Source organism: Amia ocellicauda, chromosome 14 (assembly GCF_036373705.1).
Source record: "Amia ocellicauda isolate fAmiCal2 chromosome 14, fAmiCal2.hap1, whole genome shotgun sequence".
Classification (NCBI taxonomy): Eukaryota; Metazoa; Chordata; class Actinopteri; order Amiiformes; family Amiidae; genus Amia; species Amia ocellicauda.
In genome coordinates this window covers 17130291-17142995 of record NC_089863.1, presented here as the reverse complement: position 1 = coordinate 17142995, position 12705 = coordinate 17130291, and positions in this window count along the sequence as shown.

Sequence of the window (12705 nt, the reverse complement as noted above, 5' to 3'; positions counted from 1 at the left end):
AACAAACATTGAAACAGCAGATTTTGAGATTAATTTACATTTGACACTCAGATTAAGATTCATGTCTGTCTGTAGCCTTTTAAATTGTCAGGCAGAGACAAGGCCTTTAAACTGGTGTCAAAGTAAAAAATGGATCGCCCAATATCACTAATGCTCTTGTGGCTGAATGGAAGCAAATCCACGCAGCAATGATCCAACATCTAGTGGAAAGTCTTCCAAGAAAAGTGGAGGGGAGGGACCAAAGGAGGGACTAAGTCCATATTAATGTCAATAATTTTGGAATGAGATTTCAAAAGAGTTTAATGAAAGGGGGAGAGAGTGGAGCAGCTCCATGACCTCAGCTCCAGCTCTAGCAATGCCAGCTTCAGCTCTGCTCCAGCTCTGCTCCGGTTCTGGGTCCTGGATATGGCTCTGGTCTCCAGAGCCGGTGCACGGCCAACCCTAGTACACAGCACCGCCCCTCTGCTGGTACAACACTTTGCCACCAGAGGACAGGCTTGTCTGCCTATAAAGGATATTTTCTGCCAGACAGGATGCTGATGAGGATGAGGATGATGAGAATACAAACTGTTACCTTTCTGCCTTTTACTCTAAGACATATTTAGGGATCTTAGCACCAATCTAGACCCCAAGGGCCATGTAGTCCAGCCCTAAACTACTTTCACTTCCTAATAAAACCACACACCCCTCTCAGTCCGGTAACACTCTGGGTGGTGATCAATCCCTGATACCAACCCAGCACCCTACATTTTGGAAAAGGCTGCTATTTGAATATAAATGCAATCCTATCTGCTTCCTCCAGAACAGACATTCCTGCATGCAAAGCATCAATAAGGTTTTTTAAGCTCTTTCTTTCTTACTTTCTTTACATACACATTTTTCCAACAAGCATACTTTTTACAATAACAAGAAACGTCTAAAAAACAAAAACAACAACAACACAGCAAACCACTTTGCAGATAACAGAATGTAATGTAGCAGTCCCTGCACTGTAGATTAGCTTGTGCTAGCATTAGTGCTGAAGACTCTCCTCACATGGCAGATCCTTAACAAGGCTTCTTTGTATTATTATAATAATAATCCTTAAACTTCTATAGCACTACCTAAGATTTGTAAAAGGACGTCTCCCAAGTACTGGCCAGGTCCAGACCTACTGAGCTTCAGTAGATTGCTAGTGTTGCTAGGGCGAAATTGAGTTGTTCACAATTGAGCCTTGGTCACTATGTAATATATTAGGCAGACTGTACCCGCTAACCCATTCCTGAGTTAATGTGTTAGCAACAGTCACAGCTTTCCCACCACGCAGATGGTAGGCCTCTATCAATTTGGTAAAATAGTCTTGTACAACCAGAATATAGCCATTGTGTCGTTCAATCTCATTCAGTTGGCCCATTAAATCTAGTGCTATCCTCTCCATTGGCCCACTGACTCAAATAGCCCCCATTAATGCTTAGGTGTCTTTGGAGGCCTGGCTCTGACAGAGCAACTTGTGTAGGTCTGACACCAGAGGATGTCATCTTCACTCATTTTGTACCAATGAAATCAAGTCTATATGTGGGACAGTGTCCATTCTGCCCCAAAATGCCCACCAGTAGGACCATCATGCAGTGTTCCATAATGTCCTTATAAAACACCTTGAGGAGAATAACCTGTGGCTGAAACAGAGAACCATCCTTTGCATAGAAATGAAGAGTTAAAATGCCATTTCTCAATTCTAGTCTCTTCCACTGTGTCCAGTAAGCTTTGCTAGATGGAATAAGGTGTGAAATCAAAGACCATTTAAGTAGGTCACCATCCTGTTCTTTTAAATGCAATATTGGACCAATGTCTACCCACTACACTAAACTGTTCCATAGTCCACCCACTGAACAGAGTCACATGATTAACAGACAGACTCTCACTGTGTTCAATGGTGTGTGGTTAATAAAGAAATCTGAGCATGAAACTCAGATTAAACAGTGTCCTCATCAGAAGGATTGCCTATGGTGCTGTAACATAACACAACAGAACTGACAGTGCCCAGGCTTCTCTCTCCAACTTCCCTCACGCCCACTAGATATAGTAATGGGGACATAAGGCCTTCACCTGTAACTCCCTGACTGACCTCTGAGGGATCCAGGTCACATTGGACCCCTTGATCCTTGTGTTGTTTATTCTCCACTGTCACACTTGGTAGAGTGCATGGACAGGATTTTGGACAGGGCCTATGAGACAGGCCATCAGTATTTCTATGCTACCACACTGGTCTGTACTCAATTCCAAAATCATATTTGCTGAGGTTACCCAGCCAGCGGGCCAGCTGGCCTTCAGGTTCTCTCAAACACATGAGCCAGACTGCTATGGTCAGTTCTGACTGTGAAATGCCGACCAAGAAGATATTGGTGGAAATGAGATGTAAAAGCTACAACTGCAAGCAACTCCCGTACATGTAGTACAATCGTTTTGTTCGGTGGGTGACAGTCTCCTACTGCCATATGCCAAGACACGCTCCTGGCCATTCTGGACCGAGACAGGACTGGGCCTATTCCATTACTTGCATCACTGTCAAGCAACAGGTGGCCACTACCCCCGCACAGGAGTAGAGACCAGCTTAAACTTGAGCATGTCAAAAGTCTCCTGGCATTTATCAGTACAGTTAAATCTGGCATATTTCTTGGTCAGTACATAAAGTGGTTGCACAATACTTGCAAATTCGTTCACAAATCTACTATAATAGGAGGCTAAACCAAGACATTGCTGAACCTTGGAGATATCTCGTGGTACAGGCCACTCTTGAATTTCTGGACCTTCCTAGGGTCAGTAGCAACCCCCATCTCTGAGACAACATGTCCCAAATATGTTACTTCATGTTTAAACAGGCAACATTTGGTATGTTTAAGTTAAAGATTGGCTTTGTGCAATCAGTCAAAAACATGCCTCTCATCTCATCAATGGTGCTTCCAAGCACAATTACATCATTCAAGTACACTAAGCAGGTTTCCCACTGAAGGTCTGTGAGGACCTGGTCCATAAGATATTGGAATATTGCCGGGGCATTGCAAAGCCCAAATGGCATCACACTCAAAAAGACCTTTGCAGCAATAAATTGCAGCTGCCTTACGAGCCTGGGGAGTGAGTTCAACCTGCCAGTAACCTGATGCCAAGTCCAGTGTAGAAAACCACCTGGCATTAGATAATGTGTCCAGAGTGTCTTGTATCTGTGGAAACGGAGGCCCACTGTATGTTATGTTGGACCAAGACCCCCCTTCACACCGAATGCAAAGCAGACACAGCAGAGCAGTCGTCCTCTCGGTAAATTAAAGCTGTATGACTTTTGATTACTGAGCGATACGCATGGAATTACATCAGGAAGGGAGAAGAGCCTAACCTTTATTTTACACAAAATAAATACACAGACCTACATACATATTTGTAAACCCCACCTCCTCCAATCCCACTATCATGATCCCATGCACAATAACCTAACTAAATACTCCATGCTATTGTGTGTTTGTTTTATAATAAAGTTATTTGCATATACTATTAATAGGCTATATATGCAAGTTAGTCTGGCTAGTCACAACCAGACTCCCTATATCCATGCTCCAACTCTGCACCTGTTTTTCCATCTCACTCTTTGCAGCCACAGAGAGTGAATGTGAAGGCAGGTGGTCAGCTCCAACCACATAACCTCCGTCAGTATATCTCTGCCGGTTAGACCTCATCTACTGGTGTTTTACAGACACAAAGGGTGACTGGGGTCGACTGAAAATGACCATGCCTTTGAGTCGCTGGAGTGCACTGACTCTAATTTGCAGCTAATGTGCATAGGTGTTTGCATAAAGATGAACATTTATTGCTCTGGAAATAAATGCAGACAGTTCAGTTCAAAAAGTCCAGCTGAATTTAGAAGAAAGTAAAATGCAGATGACATACATTTCTCAATGAGAGGTATTAAGAATATAAAAATAATATTTTAAAATAAAGTTCTCCCAGAATATATAACAAATATAAAATTAATATATTCCCTCCTTCACAATCCAGCACAGGATGATTGAAGAACACTATACACAGCCATTTAAACACATAAATAAACAGCAAGAGAAAAACCCTACCCGCCTGGCCACATGTTGGAGAGAGTGCACCCCTAAACTTCTTAATAAAACCAAACTCTCTTCCCAGTCTCCACTGCCATAACGTGGCAGTCCGTTAACAAGACACTCATCTTCTCGACCTGCAGAGTTGCACTGCCATGAAAACCACTGCCTTTTAATCCCCTGTGTCTGTCTATTTCACCCGAGAGGCTGAACTCACCTGCAACCAGGACAGCAGCTCCTCTCAGGATCATGATAACACAATCTGTACACACACAGAGAGAGGGAGAGGGGGAGGCTGCATTTTGTTGCCTCCTATTGTGCCGATCTGCTCACACTTACTTCACTCAAATGGAAGTGAATGAGCAAAGAAGATGCTAGCAAAAAATAGGTAAGGATAAACAACAAATTCTGTAGGTAATACATTATTTGTATTGCTTGTGATTATGTATTATTAGTTGTGGACATCCCTAACAGAGAAAATATTCTGTAACGTCAATAATAATAATACAAGTGTGATTATTATTATTATTATTATTATTATTATGAATACTGTATATTTTAACAGGATATGGAAAGGGGCAGAAAACAATTCCCTCGATGTGTGTAGGAAACAAGTGACAGTCTGCGGGCCTCCGTTTCTCCACCCTCTGTTTTGCATCAGTGACTGTAAACTTCAAATCCTTTTGCAAAAGCACATTCCCAAAACAAAGACCTCCTCAGAAAAACAGGGACTTTGCATATAAAAATAAACAATCATTCACACTGTCGTACATCCACAAACATTTTGAAAAAGTTTGTAGCTTAAACTGTCTTGTACGGTGGCACAGTGGACTGCAATGCTAAACCAGAACAGGTCTTTTAACAGCAACCACTGCTCTCATAGCTCTTACAAGAGCTTCAGGTTGTGTTTGAGACCAAAGACAGAAGGGAGGAGGGCAGTGGCAGGCACTATCCCACAGAGCCAGGCTATACATTCAAGGTAGAAGAAATGGTTTCTATATAGAACCGAAAATGTTCTATGGTTTGCTTCATACTTGGAACACTTAAAAGGTTCTTTATAATTCTACATTTATAAGAATATGAATCGTTATAATGAATGGTTTTAATACTGATAATAAATATTATAGATAGTCAATAAGTCAATTCTCTATAAATTATAGATATTGTAACCTTTTATAACATTTACCATGTCTGGCCTATAGATTCAGGAGAGAGAGACATCAAGTGGTTTCAAATGGTCTGTATTGACCGTAGCAACAACAAGGAGATTTCAAGAGATTGTAAAAACAAACAACAGTGTCAACAGGCCTACATTAGTTCATGTGAATATTTATATAGAAAACAAACACTAGATTACTTTTTAAACATTGTAGGTAAATCATTTGCATTATAAATATGAATATTCATCAAACAATATGAAGATACATTTAAATGTATTGTATAAACAGTAGGCATATGAATATGTTTACAATGTCCAACACTGATTATCTAAAGCCAAGCTAAAATCCTTTAAAAATGTCTAAGAAACAGTGGAATTGACAGAAAATAACAAGCAAAAATAAACACTGGACACACCCTGTTTATCTCAGCCTGAATCATATAAGGAAACATCCTTTGCACAGGTATTAACACTTTCTGTTTTAGTCTCAACAAATGTCTCCATAGAATGCAGGCTGTGCTGAGGCTGTCTAGGGTATTGGACCCCTGACACAATATAGACCTACATACATGGAGCAATCCAGGTCATCTGGTGGCCTTCCAATGCTCAGTCCGTTTCAGCTTGGAGAGGATGTTGCTTCTTGTTGCAAATTATTTATTTGGAGTTGTTGCTTCAGGTTCCTAAAAGACATTAACAAACCATGTATCAGAATATTGTATCAGGCATCAGTTGTTAGCGCTAGCTAGCGCTTATATGTAGTAGATGCGTGGATTTATCTCCACTGTGTATTGGGTCACGTCTCCTCCATTTGCACAAGTGACATTTCCTTGTACACAGTAAATGCACACAAAACTAAAACCAGATATAATTTATCAGAGGTAAGTATAATTTCTGATTAATGTGTCAAATATTGGTTAGGAGGAAATGCATGTAAAGAATTAAACAATCCTTTAGCATGAGGTACAAAGTGTGATGACAAAGAAACAACTATTCTATGAATGGTGATTAACTTTAGGTTTCCACTACAATTGTAATGGCTCAGAGGACAGCAGAGGTGGACCCAAGTGCAAGCTCTCATACAAAGTAAGCACGGCTAACAATACAAAGGGGATATCCAAGAGATGAGGTTCAAAGACAGTCCAGGGGTCAATAGATGGGGCAAACAGGCTGAAACAGGCAATTCAAAGGGGTGGTCAAAAAGCAAAGGCAGGAGGTCAGGACCACAAGAAAGTCAATAGCCAGCAGTAGTGCTAAAAATGCTACAATGAAGGAGACAAGACTTAGCAGTGACTGAAGGACAAACAGGGGTTTAATTGCAGGGCAGAGTGGAGTCAGTGGAGCTGGTGGGGAGAGGTAGAACCAATGAGTGCAGAGGGTTATTGGGACCAGTGCACATGGTATGTAGGAATGTTCATTGGATGATTACAGGGTTAGTATTCAGGGGATGATGACCTCTGGTGGTGAACAGGGGAATTGTGGCTGACAGGTGTGACAACAATATGATCCATGTTAAAAAAACAAATAAATACATATTTCCTCTATTATATATTAATGACAAAATTCCTCTCATACCTCTGCTGTGGAATTCCTCTACAGCTTCCTGAGCACATCCTGGCAGGGATTTTTCAAGTGTCCTGCCTCACTGTGGCAGCGATGGAATTTGTGACATGTTTATATTGATAACCCAATCTTCCCCAAAATATTAATTCCTCTCAAACAGGAGCTTAAAAACAAATGTGATGTTAATGCCAGTCGTGATATATAACAATCATTTAAATCAACACAATGTACCTCGCCCTTTAAAATCAATTAAATACTATTTTATTGAATTTAGTATTTTCCATTTTTCATGAATAAAAACAATTCAGTTTTTTAATGCTCATGATTAAAATCATTAAAATATCAATCCTTAAAATCACTTAAAATTTTTAAAATCTGTGATTTTAACAAAGAACAAAACAATTAACTTCAAAATAAACGTGCCCAAAACAACAAAACAAACGTGATAAAAGCAAAAACTGCTCACCAACATAAAGGTCAAATACATTGAAAATAACTGAAAATGCATTGGACAAAATAAAAAAACAATTAAAAAGGTAAAAATAAAAAACAAACAAAAAAGGTCCAATGCATTTAAAATTAAATCCAAAACGGTCAATGTATTTGACAAAAGAATATAACAAAACTTAAACCAAAAAACCCTAAACAATGTGGTTTCAAAGCAAACTAAATCTTTAAAAACAATTAAGATTCATTTTTAAAATCTTTTTTTTTTAAAACAATCATCCGTAAAATCTTTAAAAGATCTTGGACTCGGGCTCCAGCAGGGGGGCTGACCGTCCCCGGAGGTGGGTCCCATCATAATTTAAAATCAATTAAAAAGTAAGGAATTAACTTAACAAGGGAGGAGTTGTGAGGGATGGAAACCCCTCCCTGGTATCTCTGCAGTGGGCTTCCCATCCACATTTTCTTCCACACAGGGGGAGGGGAACTTGGCCTTGAGTCACTGCTGATATACCTGTTCGTCATAATAAATAATATTACAAAAATTACAAACATGAAGAAGAATATTTGTTTATTGAGGGCCTTCTGTGGGAAGAAAGTGAAATGCACTTTGCAAAAGCATTTAAGGAGAGCAATACAAAATTAATATGAGTAAGTAAAAGACACGAAAACAGCAATACAAGAAAGCACTAAAATAAATAAAAAAGTATACAAATTAAATAGAAAGATTAAAAGCAAAGCAATAAAATACAATATATAGCGTAAATATAAAAAGCTGATTACACAGCAGCACCACAATGAAAAACAGATTTTTCTATATATTTTCTTTTAAATACATATACAGTATCGAAATCACCTCCGCCCCTGTGCCTTACCAAAAGTGTTCCCCCCAAGGCGGCCAGAGCATCCCCTTGACACTGGACCCATGTACCCTGTAGCTTTGGGTTATTTTGGGGTGTCTTTACCAGAACCACCGAACCCTGTAGCTCTGGTCCTAATTGAGGGGAAGGAATTGTGGTAGGCCTCCAAACGATTAAGGTCATTGACAGACTGGTCTCAGGACAAGAACCAGTTAGTGGGGGAGGGTGTCACAAAGAGGACTAACGTGCTTGTTGTGCATTGAATATGTTATTTATTTATTTTCTTTTTCTACACTTATTTTTTATTTTTATTTTTTGTTCTACATTTGTTTGCATGTGGTCTTATTATATACATTGTTTGAGCACTCACTTGTTTATTATTGATCTGTTTGGATTGCCTATTTTCACTCATTTAATTGTGTTGTAATTGCTTTCACGTGCACTAATTAATCAATTTAATTTGCAGCGCGCACATTGGGTAAAGGAAGGACACCCACTTTAAGCTTTCTGATTTGAAAAGTCCCGAGCAGGTTAAAAGGAGACGGAGTTGGCACAAATGAGAGAAAACAGAGGAAGACAGAATGATGGAGAAGGAAAGACTGAGTAAAACTGGAGAGACCCAGAGCCTGCAGAAAAAGACAACCAGGAAACTGAATGTAACCAGGAGGGTGGGTAGAAGGGAGAGATCACCGATGGAGGTGAAGTTGGTTTTATATTCAGACATTTGCCAATAGCCATTTAAAGCAGTAAAAAAAATCCATACTTAATTCAGTTTTTGTTTCCACAGAAACCTCAAACTTGTCTGGCATACTTTCACAACCTTTGTTTTATTTCTATTAAATCAAAGAATTTGTATTAAAAGACAATATTGTATTTAAGGCCATAAAAATCAATAACTAATTCATGGATTCACTGAAAAATAACTATTGTACATAGTTGCTTAGTTTAATTCAGCATATGTCATCCCACCTGATTCTCAGAGAATTACTAATAAAATTATATTAAAAAATCTTATGGGAAAGAATCCAAGCAATTTCTGAACGTTACACCATTATTCTTCCTCCTTTTTCGTAATTCTGATCATTGCTAAAATTATTACATACTACAAAAGATCAATTTCCTTTTGTCAGAAGGTGAATTGTCATCTGGCATACATGCACTGCAAAATAACATTGTTTACTGATTGTGATTCTTACAGCAAAGAGGCCCCTTCCACTGATCATCTTCTCTTGCTGTGGAGAAGCCTCTCTTGCTCATTCCCAGACACGAGTTGTGGTGGCATCGCTGGCAGCTAGAACACTGTATCTGCAAAATGAATAACAAACGCATAACTGACAGAGCATACAGTACATTCTTTTTGAGATTATATCATATGTGGCATGAAACAATTATAACTTGATCATTGAATAACAGGTGTGAGAGAAGTGCAGACCAGTCAGGGTGCCCATGCTGACCCCTGTCCACTGCCAAAAGCACCTACAATGGGCACGTGAGCATCAGAACTGGACCACAGAGCAATGGAAGAAGGTGGCCTGGTCTGATGAATCAAGAGTTCAAGGTGTTGACTTGGCCTCCAAATTCCCCAGATCTCAATCCAATCGAGCATCTGTGGGATGTGCTGGACAAACAAGTCCGATCCATGGAGGCCCCACCTCGCAACTTACAGGACTTAAAGGATCTGCTGCTAACGTCTTGGTGCCAGATACCACACCGCACCTTCAGAGGTCTAGTGGAGTCCATGCCTCGACGGGTCAGGGCTGTTTTGGTGGCAAAAGGGGGACCTACCCAATATTAGGCAGGTGGTCATAATGTTATGGCTGATCAGTGTATCATTCAGTATGGAATCTCTAGAAATTACAGTATTCCAGGCATGACTGTACTGTCTGAGGTGTCACCCATCACTTTTCACATTTCATGCAGTTACTCAAACATTCTTGGAGCAGAAGTTTTATAACTTTTCACCATTATAACCTTGTTGACCTTTTAATGAAAAAATGTATACATGTATTTTTATTATATAGGTAATTCTGTGAGAATCAGATGAGATTACCTGATATTCTGAATTAAATATGTACAATTTTTCTGTGACAATCCATTAATTGGTTATTGATGTTTACAGTCAAATAAGTCTGATTCAAAACAATAGATTTTAAAAGTATGCCAGACAATTTTAGAATACATTGTATCTAGTTTGAAGTTTCTGCAGCAATCCATGAAAAAAAAAAAAATATATATATAATTTTTAACTACTGCTTGAAATGGCTATTGGTGAATGTCTGAATATAAAACCAACTTCACCTCCATAGATCACTAACAAACAGTACTGAGAAAGCAACACCAGCAGAGGAGGGGGATGTGAGAGAAGCTGGTCTGATTCAGGATAATTGCCACAAGGCTCTTTAGTAAAGGGACACAAATTGCCTCTTGACACCATGCAGCCTGGGGATATGTATTTGCATAAATTTTGCAATCTGCACAAGAGTTTAGCCTTAAGATTTCATTAGGGTCTCTTAGCCATAATTTTATAGAGCTTCATCTCGGACTGTTTTATACTCTGTACTGTGTCTTATTGCCCCCTTTTTAGCATTTTTTTTTGTATTATTGTATCTACACTTTTAAATGAGAACTTTTAATCATTTTAGTCTGATTTGGATAGTGCCCCATTGTTGCTTTTAACAGGGCTGCCTGTTGGAGCATTTTAATATCATCTTTTTAGTCTGAGCCCAGTCGTTTTGAGGCTGTTGTACTGGTCGGAGGGGGAAGAAGTTTTATACCCGCAAGTGCTGTGGGATAGAGGGCTTGGCTCTTTGTAGATTTTGTAGGGAGGGGCAGCAATTGGAGTCTCGTGTTCCATGCAATTAAATTGTGGGAAACTAGTGTCTGTGGCTGCCTGTGTCTTCCAGACAGTGGCACTAAAGTCTGTTCTTTTGATTGTGGAATACTTTTAAACTTGTAATTTTTATCTTGTAATTTCTAACTTTGTAATAAATGGTTTGTGTGTATTGTATTGTGCTGTCTTCTAGCAAGTGGCGAGCCCTAGTGGTGGAACTCCCCAATCGCGATCTAGCGAATCAGACAGCCTAGTGATAGTACAGGTAAGTCCCCTGCTGGCGTAGTCCCTTCCATACTTCACTGCCTAGCATTACTGTGCCATCACACAAGCAGCATTTCAGTTTTTCATTTCTTACATATTTCCGAACATAAAACCACTGTCCCCTTACAATAATTGATCTTGATTTTCAGTGATTTAAAATAAACAGAATTAAATCTCAGTGTACAATTTGTAATTCAATAATATGAGAGAATTGGAACTTGAAGAGATCATATCCTAGGGTTTATTTTAATGTGTTCAATTGTTGCTTTAATAATAAACATTTTGTTGAGGTATTGGTCTTATCCTTTGAAATATAAAACAAATACCATGTCAGTTGTTTCCATGTAAAAATAAATGTCATGAGAAAGACCGAGGAGTCTGTGGACTCCTCACTTTCCCCATCCAAACAATGTAGGGAAGCAATAAAAAAGGCAAACAGGATGTTAGGGTATATTGTCAAAAGTGTAGAAGTGAGAACAAGGGCAGTGATGTTAAGACTGTACAATGCACTAGTTAGAGCTCATCTGGATACTGTGGACAGTTCTGGGCTCCACACTTCAAGAAAGATATCGCTGCTCTAGAGGCAGTTCAGAGGAGAGCAACCAGACTTATTCCAGGTCTGAAGGGAATGTCCTACTGAGAGACTGAGGGAACTGAACCTTTTCACATCGAGCACATCAAACCAGAGGAGCTTTTCCAGATCAGCAGGGACACATGCACCCACGGACACAAATGGAAATTGGGCTTCAAGATGGAAAACGGGAGACACTTCTTCACACAGAGAGTTGTCACAATCTGGAACAAACTCCCCAGCGATGTGGTTGAAGCTGAGCATTTGGGAACATTTAAAAATAGACTGGATAGGATCCTTGGATCGCTTTGTTATTAATGGACACCAAACGAGCATGATGGGGCGAATGGCCTCCTCTCGTTTGTAAACTTCATGTTCTTATTAACACACAACAGTGATCAAGTCCTGAAAAAAAGTTCGCTCAGTTTTACTTGTGAAAAATGTATAAAATTTAATTGGTTAAGGTTGTTTTTTTCCCCCGAGTGATTTCCTCTTATTTGCATATGTTGTGCCAGTAGACCAGTACCAGTTCACACTCAGTAACTCTTCCATCAGACTGGGAATCAGATAATAGGTTCAGGTACAGAACAGGTAAGAACACCAGGGTCATTGTCATGCTGGAATACCCATCCACGACCCATTTTCAATGCCCTGGCTGAGGGAAGGAGGTTCTCACCCAAGATTTGATGGTACATGGCCCCGTCCATCGTCCCTTTGATGCGGTGCAGTTGTCCTGTCCCCTTAACAGAAAAACACCCCCAAAGCATAATGTTTCCACCTCCATGTTTGACGGTGGGGATGGTATTCTTGGGGTCATTCCTCCTCCTCCAAACACGGCGAGTTGAGTTGATGCCAAAGAGCTTGATTTTGGTCTCATCTGACCACAACACTTTCACCCAGTTCTCCTCTGAATCATTCAGATGTTCATTGGCAAACTTCAG